The following is a 13,036-nucleotide window of genomic DNA, read 5'->3' as shown; positions in this document are numbered from 1 at the left end:
CAGGTGAGGACGGACTTAACGATCAAGTAGCGAGACACAAAAGTTACCACTACCTCATCATCAAGCGTATGAAGGGAATCATACCCGCCAAACAATGAAATGACAAGGCAAGATAACAGTGGAAGACTGGGTCTAATGGCATTTCCCTTTTCTGATAACAAAGGTCAGCAAGGGTTGCCAAAAGAACGAGATGGAGGGCATGGATGATGATGTGGTCGCATCACACTGAAGAGCAGGCATGTTAAGAAGGAGGGCATAGGTAGTGGATCAGAACTGATACCACCTACACTCACAAGATTAACCGTTAGCGACTAAATAATAATCTATATGCATGCTATGCGATAAACAAATGCAGCAATCAAGTGCAACAAACCAACTGGGGTCTATACTACCGCTTTCTAACGTTCGCGTGGTCTAGGGCGTCCTACAGATAGACCTGCTCTGATACCAAGCCTGTGGCACCCCGGCTTAGAGAAAACCGGAACGCCCCGTATTCCAGCCCAGAGATCAAGATGAAGTCTTCTGAAATACGGCACTGCTTAGCATAGAACAAACCAGCTCTTTATTACAATCTATTTGGGTACAAGGGTTACATCGGCATGGCGACACTACGCCTGCCACTATTGCTCTATGCAAGAAGCAGAACAACACGATGCAGCGGAAGAACTCTAGCAGCAGAACAACGACGATGGTGGTGAAATCCACTCTGCAGGGACTCTGGCTGGAACGCTTATCCTAGCTCGCAAACAAGGACTCCACGACAAACAAGCAATCAAATCCGGAATGACCTGCAAATTGGCATGACACGCCAGGTCAGTACATTGAATGTACTTGCAAGCTCACAATAACTAGAAGCATTCAAGACAAACAACAACATGGCAATTACAGGTTAAGTAGAAATTAATATGATATCATCATAGCAACATGGCATCAACATGAACATGATACAGCTAGAACAACATGAACCTGGCATGAACATATGAATCTGACGATACTAGCATGCAACATGATGACACTATATGCACCACTTATTCTGCTCGGGCTACCTTGTAACCAACACATGCATCACTTACCAACTTCGGACATCACACAATCATCTCAGGATCAAATCAAGCTTCGTATAAACAATACCGTAGTAATCATTAAATGACCACAAGGAGCTTGATTTTTACCCACGATTCTCGCACAACATCACGAATATACAACGACTTGGTATCCTCGATACCATCGTGATCCTTACGGCGATCACAACCACGACCAACGCTTGGTCTCAAACCGTGATCCTTACGGAGATCACAACCACGACCAATATTTGGCCCGTGATCCTTACGGCGATCACAACCACGACCAATATTTGGCCCGTGATCCTTACGGCAATCACAACCATGACCAACAATTGGCCTGTGATCCTTACGACGATCACAACCACGACCAACACTTGGCCCGTGATCCTTACGGCGATCACAACCAACTTATCTCATTATTATTAAGCACATTATTCTTATTACTGTTGGCTCACAGTGTGACCGACACGAACTGGGCCCTTATCCGCGGGCGCGGCTATCAATAGATTTGATATACACTCTGTAGAGGTTAGTACACTGTACCCACACTACGGAACCCATGGCCTCGCACTCCCATTCGGGTGTACCAATGACGTTCCGACAAAACCGTCCTACTGCCATGACACTCTCCCGGCCACTCCGACCAACTCTCCTTTGGGCTAAGTCAAGGGTGGCCCCGTGTCTACCAAAGACACAACGACCATCGTCGTGGACATGATCCCAAACGGGGACCCGGATCCAAAAACTTAACGATGGGCACACAAGGTTATGCCTGCTTACCGGGCCAGGGTACAACACGCCCATAACCTTCCCTCGTTGGAGGCACCGGCGAGAGGCACGACAATAGACCCAGTTAGGACCGTCCCATATCGGCAAGCGTGGTTGCACTGGTCAGCTCGATTCAGCGGCACCATGACTTAGCCAACAGTTGTTCAAGTTCAATTTAATCTGGTTAACTGGAATTCAAATATGCTGAGCCATGATAAAATGCATGAACATGATATCAACATAATCATGAGGGTATCACATAACTATCCACCATATCAACAATGAATCATATCCACTGAGCATGGCATACTGACTAGTATGAACATCACCAACATCAACATGTACTGCTAGCAAGCATAAACATATGAAAGGAAATACTAGCAGGTAGAACATGATAACAGAGTACAAGACAACATAGCACAAAAGTGAACATGCAAATCTAAACATCACCGAAACAACTATAACCATCTTTTCAACAAGCAAACATTTAATAAAGATTCAAGTTGAAAACCATGGCTACTGCATGACTATCATGCAAGTTGGTATTGTGGCTTGTCTGGGGATGAAGAAGGCACCAGGGAGAAGTGTGGTGAATCCGCGGAAAGATTTGTCGGAAAGAGTTCTCTCTCGAAGGGGCTATTTACGTGCAAGGGAAAAATGGTCATTTTCAGAATGCCAAATCATAATGAAAGTGATTCCAACATAAAGGTCTCGACGAGACAAAGAAGTAGGCTTTGGAATCACCTCATTTGGAGTTACGGTTGCGGAGTTATAAGGTGATGAAGATCAGGGACCTATATGTGAAAATTTTCTGCAAACAGGCCCCTGAGTGGATAAGGCGGAGGCGTAAACTGAGAAATACGTCTCCACTTATCCACGTGGACCTGGGCCTTGGGCCACTGGCGCGTGGGTCCCAGGCGCAGGGCGAGGGGGCACGGGCGCTCGTCTCCTTCCTCCCGCGCATGTGCCTCGCGCAAAGCAGAGCAGTGGCAGGGGAGGGAAGAAGCCAAGGGGCCGACCGGTTCCGACGATCCCCGGCCGCACCCATCCATAGGAAGGTCAGCCGCCGGGGAGGCACGGGACAGAGGGGAGAGGCGGCGCCATGGGAGTGGCAGAGAGCTTCAGGTGACGGGGTTCTTCGGCGATGCGGCCGCTCCGGCGAGGGGGCAAGGGGGTGGGGCGACTGAGTGGGACGAGGGGAAGTTGGTGGACATGGAGGAGAGGCGTGGGGAGGCTTGAGGTGGCCGGACCCAAGGCGAGGCCGAGGCGGCCATGGAGGGTGACGGCGAACAAGGACGAGACGCGGCGATTCCAGAGGGCAAATGATGCGGGGGAGGGATCTGTGAGCTGCGGAGGAGGTTAAGGGTCTCTTATATAGGCGCGGGGAAGGCTCTGGATCATCACAAACGAGCTTGAGCAGTGCTCTAATGGAGGACAGAGGCGGGGCACGGCACGGGCATGGACCTAGCGACGCATTTATGGCGGACCACGACGAGCCATTGATGCAGGGCGATGCAGTGCATCACGGGGAAGCTCCTGGACATGAATGGAGGTCGAGACGAGGAGGGAGCCGATGAGAAAAGGGGCGGGAAGAAGCCAGAGCACGCAATCTGCATGACGCAAGCGTGATCACCACGCGCACTGGTGCAAATAGCTCGTTTTGGCCAGGACGACCATGTCCAGTGGATTGACCCTAGTGACCTTAGTCTAAATAAGGAAATAAATCAGTCTAGGGGCAAAGAAGAGATTTGCAGATGGCCCCAAAGCAAACCAGCAGCCAATTGTTTGTGCTGCGCAGTGGGGACACCAGCTAGGTAACTCAGTAAAAACTTTGTCTGATGATGATCATACACTAAGGTGACTACGATCACCAGAAATCAGCTTAAGAGGAGGAGTTTAAAGGGTAGTTGCTGAAGAAAGTGACCCACATAGTTGCATCAATTGAGCTGAAAATGGTTATGGCTCAATTATTTGAAGATATTAAGATGCCCAAGGAGTTTCATGCCATTTGGATGAACCAAAATAGCTCTTGCTTCAGAAAGATTTATTTTGAGCAGAAACTTGGAAAAATTCAACATGGCAAATGGTCAAAGGGATTGAGCCACAAATTGTTGGAGGGAGTTTAGATGGATACTAGAAGGTCCAAAAAAATTTACAGCCATAATGGAGAAAGATAAAATATAGTTGCTTCACAAACTGAAAATTTGACCAGAAATTAAGAATTGAAGCTGTGCTCACATGGAGGCATGACATGAGCTCAAATTTGGTGGAGGGATATTATATGATGATATGAAGGATCTTGAAAAATGGCAACTCATTTGGATATTCCTAGCTTGTACCTCCTTCACAAAGCCTCTTTCTGGACAGAAACTTTGGAAAATCATAATTAAATAATTACTAGGCAAATGAGGTTGCATTTTGGCATGTGGTAATGATATGGACATGAAAAGATGTCCAAGGAGTTGGAGGTCAATTGGGCAAAGGAAAATGTCACTTGCTTCAGAATGTGCCATTTAGGGCAGAATAGGAAATGAATTATTGGAGGATTGTTTTTTAACATGGCAATGAAAAGTTTTGCCATATTTGATCAAGATATGACGCAAACAATTTATGAGAATTATTTGGGAATTTTTGGAGTGATGGAAATATAGGTTGCTTCACAACCTAGGGCAATTTGAGTTATTCCTTTAATAGAAAAGGAATATTCCCAATAAAAAGAATATTGGGATTTGGGATAGGATGAAAATTACAGGGTCTAGGGAAGGATTTGGTAATGACAAGCCACTCTGGAAGCAAAGAAGAGGGCGGCTTCTTCAGTTTCCAGATCACAAATCCACGGAAAAAGAAAACTCAGGCAAAAACCTCGGAAAAACAAAAGAAAAAGAATGGGCCAAAAATCAGGCTGTCACAACCGGATACCGTACCAACACATAGCCTTAGAGCATGTTGGATACTTTGGCAGGTGGCCAGGAGCGGCGAGGATCTCCTCATTAACAATACCGCAGAGCATCATCCTGAAGAAAATAACAATACAGTGTTGACAGTCTTCGAGACTTTTGCCTCGAATAACAGGCGCAAGAGAGCACTCCGCGGCCTCACCGAAGTCTGCCACGTTGCAACAATAAATCCCTGGAATGACACAACTATAACCTTTAACGCCAGTGACGAACCTCAAGTCCAAACAGTCTGAGCACAAGCCGCTTTGGTCCTTAGTCCAATTCTAGACGGCTTTCTGCTGACTAAAGTACTCATGGACGGCGGCAGCGGATTAAACCTCATCTATGAGGAAATTCACAACAAAACGGAAATAGAGAAGAGCCGCATTGAGCAAAGCAGCACGACCTTCCGAGGGATTATCCCTAGTCGGGAGGCACGATGTGCGGGAAAACTCACACTCGATGTGGTATTCGGCACGCCGGAAAATTACAGGTCCAAAGAAATAACATTCCTAGTCGCCCCGTTCAGTAGTGGATACCACGCCCTTTTAGGGTGGGATGCATTCGCAAGCTTCCAAGCTATACCCCATTATGGGTACATGAAGCTCAAGATGCCCGGGCCCAACAGAATCATCACTCTAGCCAGTGATCCAGACATAGCACTTCGCGCCAAAAATAAAACTGCTGCTCTGGCCCTTTAGGCATTATCCAAAGCCCTCGCAGCCGAAGAATTAACTGCATTACGGTCCACAGTGGATAGGGACGACGTGATACTCAATAAAAGATCCAAGTCCACCTCTTTCAAACCAGCGAACGCAATCATCAAATTCCAAGTCCACCCAACGGACTCTACAAAAAGAGCAGCCATCGAGGCACGGCTGAACCCCACAACCGACGCCACATTGCGGGCGTTCTTACGCGAGAACTGGGACATCTTTGCCTGGCACCCTTCAGATATGCCAGGGATCGCACGCAGGCTGGCCGAGCATAGCCTCAACATATTGAAGGGATACAAGCCGGTCAAGCAGACACTACGTCGCTTTTCAGAGCCTAAACGTCAAGCTATGGGAGAGGAGCTAGCCAAGTTCCTCGAAGCCGGATTCATCAGAGAAATAAAACACCCGGACTGGCTAGCAAACCTGGTGATGGTACCAAAGAAGGATAAATCCTGGCGCCTATGTGTCGATTTCAAGGACCTCAATAAGGCTTGCCCCAAGGATCCCTTCCCTCTCCCCCGCATCGATCAAATCATCGATGCTACCACAGGACATGACTCATTGTGCTTCCTTGACGCATACTCCGGATACCATCAAATCAAGATGGCGGAGTCCGATCAAACCGCAACGACATTCATCACTCCATACGTCCCTTTCTGTTTCAACACCATGCCTTTCGGGCTCAAAAATGCCGGTGCAACCTACCAGCGCATGATTCAGACATACCTGGAAAAACAAATTGGCAAAATAGTTGAGGCATACGTGGACGATGTGGTCATCAAGACTAGACAAATCGAATCTTTAATAGACGACCTGAGGCTCACGTTCAAGAACCTCCGAACATATGACATCAAGCTCAATCCGGAAAAATGTGTTTTCGGCGTTCCCGCCGGAAAGCTCCTGGGCTTCATCGTTTCCAATAGAGGAATTGAAGCAAACCCGGCTAAAATCCGAGCTTTGTCACAGTTGGCTACCCCAACAGACCTCAAGCAAATCCAGAAATTAACTGGATGCGTGGCTGCCTTAAGCCGCTTTATCTCCTAATTGGAAGAAAAGGCACTACCCCTTTATCGCCTTCTTCGATGCACCGAACACTTTGAGTGGACGGATGTGGCTACAGCCAGACTGGAAGAAATAAAGGCCCTCTTGGCCAGCAACCCAATCCTGGCTGCACCGAACATCGGCGAACCCATGCTGTTATATATAGTTGCAACACACCAAGTTGTAAACGCAATGCTCGTCGTCGAACAAGAGAGGGACGGACAAAAGTTCCCACTTTAAAAGCCGGTATACTACGTATCCACTGTCCTCACACCATGCAAATCACGGTACCCACATTATCAAAAGATAGCTGATACGTCTCCAACGTATCTATAATTTATGAAGCATTCATGCTATTTTACTATCTGTTTTGAATGATTATGGGCTTTATTATACACTTTTGTATTACTTTTGGGACTAACCTATTAACCGGAGGCCCAGCCCATATTGCTATTTTATTGCCTGTTTCAGTATTTTGAAGAAAAGGAATATCGAACGGAGTCCAAACGGAATGAAACCTTCGGCAGCGTGATATTTGGGAATAATATCATCCAGGAGACTTGGAGTTCACGTCAGAAGAGCCTCGAGGAGGCCAGGATATAGGAGGGCGCCCCCTACTGGGCCCGCCCCCTGTCTCGTGGGGCCCTCGAGCACCTCCCGACCGACTTCTTTCGCCTATATAGTCCCACGTACCCTAAAAACATCCAGGGAGAAGATAGACTGGGAGTTTCCCCGCCGCAAGCCTCTGTAGCCACCAAAAACCTCTCGAAAGCCCGTTCCGGCACCCTGCCGGAGGGGGAACCCATCACCGGTGGCCATCTTCATCATCCCGACGCTCTCCATGACGCGGAGGGAGTAGTTCACCCTCGGGGCTGAGGGTATGTACCAGTAGCTATGTGTTTGATCTCTCTCTCTCTCTCTCGTGTTCTCTCTATGGCACGATCTTGATGTATCACGAGCTTTGCTATTATAGTTGGATCTTATGATGTTTCTCCCCCTCTACTCTCTTGTGATGAATTGAGTTTCCATCTTGAAGTTATCTTATCGAATTGAGTCTTCGATTTGAGAACACTTGATGTATGTCTTGTCGTGTTTATCTGTGGTGACAATGGGATATCACGTGCCACTTGATGTATGTTTTGGTGACCAACTTGCGGGTTCCGCCCATGAACCTATGCATAGGGGTTGGCACACGTTTTCTTGATCCTCCGGTAGAAACTTTGGGGCACTCTTTGAAGTACTTTGTGTTGGTTGAATAGATGAATCTGAGATTGTGTGATGCATATCGTATAATCATGCCCACGGATACTTGAGGTGACAATGGAGTATCTAGGTGACATTAGGGTTTTGGTTGATTTGTGTCTTAAGGTGTTATTCTAGTATGAACTCTATGATGGATTGAGCGGAAAGAATAGCTTCATGTTATTTTACTACGAACTCTTGAATAGATAGAACAGAAAGGATAACTTTGAGGTGGTTTTGTACCCTACCATAATCTCTTCGTTTGTTATCCGCTATTAGTGGCTTTGGAGTGACTCTTTGTTGCATGTTGATGGATTGTTATATGATCTATCTATGTTATTATTGTTGAGAGAACTTGCACTAGTGAAAGTATGAACCCTAGGCCTTGTTTCCTATCATTGCAATACCGTTTACGCTCACTTTTATCATTAGTTACCTTGCTGTTTTTATATTTTCAGATTACAAAAACCTATATCTACCATCCGTATTGCACTTGTATCACCATCTCTTCGCCGAACTAGTGCACCTATAAAATTTGCCATTGTATTGGGTGTGTTGGGGACACAAGAGACTCTTTGTTATTTGGTTGCAGGGTTGTTTGAGAGAGATTGATAAACCTTAGGTCATCCACTTGAGGGAAATTTGCTACTGTCCTACAAACCTGTGCACTTGCAGGCCCAACAACGTCTACAAGAAGAGGTGAGTGCTTGAAGGTATATCTTTAGATCTTGCAATCGAATCTTTTTGTTTCTTGTTTTATCACTAGTTTAGTTTATAAAACAAAACTACAAAAAAATGGAGTTAAGTTTGTCTCATACGCTTCATCTTTTTAATATCTTTCGGGAGTATGATGAAAAGGAAAATTGTGCTCAAGTGCTAGAAGAAGAAATCTATAGAATGTTTGACACTAAATCTTTGAATGATGAGCATGATTGCAATGTTGTTAGTATGAATTCCTTGAATATCCATGATGCTAATGATATGCAAAGCCACAAGCTTGGGGATGCTATGTTTGATGAAGATGATATTTTTTGTCCCCCAAGTTTTGATGAGGAAATTTATTATGATGAAAGCATGCCTCCTATTTATGATGATTCTGTTGATGAAAGTGGGTTTGGAAGAGTGTCAACTTTAGGAAGTAGTGATCCCACTATTTTGGAGGATGATGAATCTTATTGTCATGAACATGAAAGTGGATTTGGAAGAGTGTCAACTTTATTTAGTGATGAATCCACTATTTTGGAAGAGGTTCCAATTGATTATAAGAACAAAGTTGCTATCTATGATGATTATTGTGATGACTTGTATGCTATTAGGAATAATGATAACCATGAAACTTGTCATCATGATTTTAGTTTTCAATTGGATTATGCCTCACATGATAATTATTTTGTTGAGTTTACTCCCACTATTCTGAATGAGAAGAATTTTGCTTATGTGGAGAGTAGTAAATTTTCTATGAAAGTAGATCATGAAAAGAATGCTTTAGGTTCTGGTTATATTGTTGAATTCATTCATGATGTTACTTAAAATTATTATGAGGGAGGAACTTATGCTTGTAGGAATTGCAATAATATCAAGTTTCCTCTCTATGTATTGAAAATTTTGAAGCTATGCTTGTTTTACCTTCCTATGCTAGTTGATTATTGTTCCCATAAGTTGTTTGCTCACAAAATACCTATGCATAGGAAGTGGGTTAGACTTAAATGTGCTAGTCATATTCTTCATGATGCTCTCGTTATGTTTCAATTCTTATCTTTTATGTGAGCATCATTGCCATCATCATGCCTAGTTAGAAAGACATTAAAGAAAAGCGCTTGTTGGGAGACAACCCAATATTTATCCTCTACTGCTTTTATGTGTTAACATGATTAGGATACTGTAGTAATCATGTTTTATAGCTTTTGTTTCAATAAAGTGCCAAGTAGAACCTTTGGGAAGACTTGGGTGAAGTCTATATGATCTTGCTGTAAAAAACAGAAACTTTAGCGCTCACGAGATTAGCTGCCAATTTTTTACTGAAGAGTGATTTTAGGTTGATTCTTTTTGCAGATGATTAATAGACAAATTTCTCAGGTACAGAAATTTATTTCAGATTTTTTTGAGTTCAGAAGTATACGTTTGATACAGATTACTATAGACTGTTCTGTTTTTGACAGATTCTGTTTTCATTGTGTTGTTTGCTTATTTTGATGAATCTATGAGTAGTATCGGAGGGTATGAACCATAGAGAAGTTAGAATACAGTAGATATTACACCAATATGAATTTAGAATGAGTTAATTACAGTACCTAAGTGGTGGTTTTATTTTCTTATACTAACGGAGCTTACGAGTTTTGTGTTGAGTTTTGTGTGGTTGAAGTTTTCAAGTTTTGGGTAAAGATTCGATGGACTATGGAATAAGGAGTGGAAATAGCCTAAGCTTGGGGATTCCCAAGTCACCCCAAGATAATATTCAAGGACAACCAAGAGCCTAAGCTTGGGGATGCCCCGGATGGCTTCCCCTCTTTCGTCTTCGTTCATCGGTAACTTTACTTGGAGCTATATTTTTATTGGCCACATGATATGTGTTTTGCTTGGAGCGTCATTTTATTTTGTTAGTATTTGCTTGCTGTTTTTTTAGAATAATGTTTTGCATCTTTATTATCAATAAAAGTGTCAAGGATAGCCTTTACCATGCTTATTTTGCTAGTATACATGTTGCTGTTTGAAAACAGAAAGTTTACCGCTGTTGCAAAAATTCCCTAGAAAAGTCAGAGAATGGTATAATGTTGAATCTTTTTGCATATTAAGCTCTGATAAATTTATTACAGCGTAGTATATTTCTTATAATTTTTGGAGTTAGGGAAGTATTGATACTCTTGCATTCTTTACAGACAATACTGTTTTGGCAGATTGCTGTTATGTTTGCATTGTTTGCATATGTTTGCTTGTTTAATGATTCTATTTGAGGATAGGAGTATTAAATATGCAGAGGCATTTAGTATGCAATGTTGAATAATAATTTAAGTGATTTGTTACAGTATAAAATGATAAGGTTTTGCATTGGTTTATACTAACCTATCTCACGAGTTCTTGTTGAGTTTGTTGTGGATGAAGCTTTTGATAAAAAGAAGAGAAACCATGATATGAGAGGAATTAAGGGGACATAAAAGCTCAAGCTTGGGGATGCACAAGGCACCCCAAGATAATATTTCAGGAAGTCTCAAGCATCTAAGCTTGGGGATGCCCCGGTAGGCATCCCACCTTTCTTCTTCAACAACTATCGGTTAGTATTGGTTGAACCTAAGTTTTTGCTTCTTCACATGAGTTGTGCTATCCTTGCAATGTCATTTTATTTTGTTTTGCTTGCTGTTTGAATACAATACCAAGATCTGAAATTCTTAAATGAGAGAGAGTCTTCACATAGTTGCATAATTATTTAGCTACTCATTGATCTTCACTTATATCTTGTTGGAGTAGTTTTTCATTTACTCGTGTGCTTCACTTATATCCTATGAGTAAATTGTTGAATGAGTTGATTGTCATAAACCTGAATTTATATATGCTTCATTCGCTTATCCCATGGGGAGTAATGACTTCACATCTAAGAAGTAGAGGTTGTAAATCTATTGACGGATAGCAAGCATTGTATTGGTCATTTGAACAATTCATGAAAGAATATTGAAGGAAGATAGATTTCACATATAAATATATTATCATAGACATCTTTTATAATTGTGAGCACTCATTAAGTATGACATGCTAAAGAGCTGATGTTGGACAAGGAAGACAAAGTAATGGGTTATGTTTTCTCACATCTCAGTTAAAGTATATTGTCATGGATCATTCAAACATGTTGAGCTTGCCTTTCCCCCTCATGCTAGCCAAAATTCCTTGCACCAAGTAGAGATACTACTTGTGCTTCCAAATATCCTTAAACCCAGTTTTTGCCATGAGAGTCCACCATACCTACCTATGGATTGAGTAAGATCCTTCAAGTAAGTTGTCATCGGTGCAAGCAATAAAAATTGCTCTCTAAATATGCATGACTTATTAGTGCGGAGAAAATAAGCTTTGTACGATCTTGTTATGGAAGCAATAAAAGCGATGGACTGCATAATAAAGGTCCATATACAAGGGGCAATATAAAGTGACATTCTTTCGCATTAATATTTTGTGTATCCAACCCTAAAAGTGCATGACAACCTCTGCTTCCCTCTGCGAAGGGCCTATCTTTTACTTTATGTCTTTTACTTTATGCAAGAGTCAAGGTGATCTTCACCTTTCCCTTTTTAATTTTATCCTTTGGCAAGCACTTTGTGTTTGGGTGATCCTGATATATATATATATATATATATATATATATATATATATATATATATATATATATATATATCCAATTGAATGTAAGTTAGCATGAACTATTATTGTTGACATCACCCAAAGGTGAATACGTTGGGAGGCAACACTATAAGCCCCCTATCTTTCTCAGCGTTCGATTAAGAGTTCATAACCACAAGTATTGCGTGAGTGTTAGCAATTGTAGAAGACTATTTGATATTTGAGTATGTGAAGTTTGCTCTGAAAATAAGATGAATTGGAATTGTTTGATGACTAAGAATGAAGTTTGCTAGTTTTCAAGAAAGTTTATGGTCTATGCTTTAACATGTGAATTGCTTGTTACTTGTTCGTAAGAAGTTTTATGAGATGAACTACATATAATCATGCTAGTAAAGGTGATTGAAATTATCATTGATCAAACTTGTGCAGCTCTAGCATTCACACTTCATAAATTCTTTCTTTTATCATTTACCTACTCGAGGACGAGTAGGAATTAAGCTTGGGGATGCTGATACGTGTCCAACGTATCTAAAATTTATGAAGCATTCATGGTATTTTACTATCTGTTTTGAATGATTATGGGCTTTATTATACACTTTTATATTACTTTTGGGACTAACTGAAGGAAATATGCCCTAGAGGCAATAATAAAGTTATTATTTATTTCCTTATTTCATGATAAATGTTTATTATTCATGCTAGAATTGTATTAACCGGAAACATAATACATGTGTGAATACATAGACAAACATAGTGTCACTAGTATGCCTCTACTTGACTAGCTCGTTTATCAAAGATGGTTATGTTTCCTAGCCATGGACAAAAGAGTTGTCATTTGATTAATGGGATCACATCATTAGGAGGATGATGTGATTGACATGACCCATTCCGTTAGCCTAGCACTTGATCATTTAGTATGTTGCTATTGCTTTCTTCATGACTTATA

Source organism: Triticum aestivum, chromosome 2B (genome assembly GCF_018294505.1).
Source record: "Triticum aestivum cultivar Chinese Spring chromosome 2B, IWGSC CS RefSeq v2.1, whole genome shotgun sequence".
NCBI lineage: Eukaryota > Viridiplantae > Streptophyta > Magnoliopsida > Poales > Poaceae > Triticum > Triticum aestivum.
The sequence above is the reverse complement of the archived record's forward strand: the minus strand, read 5'-3'. Positions refer to the sequence as shown.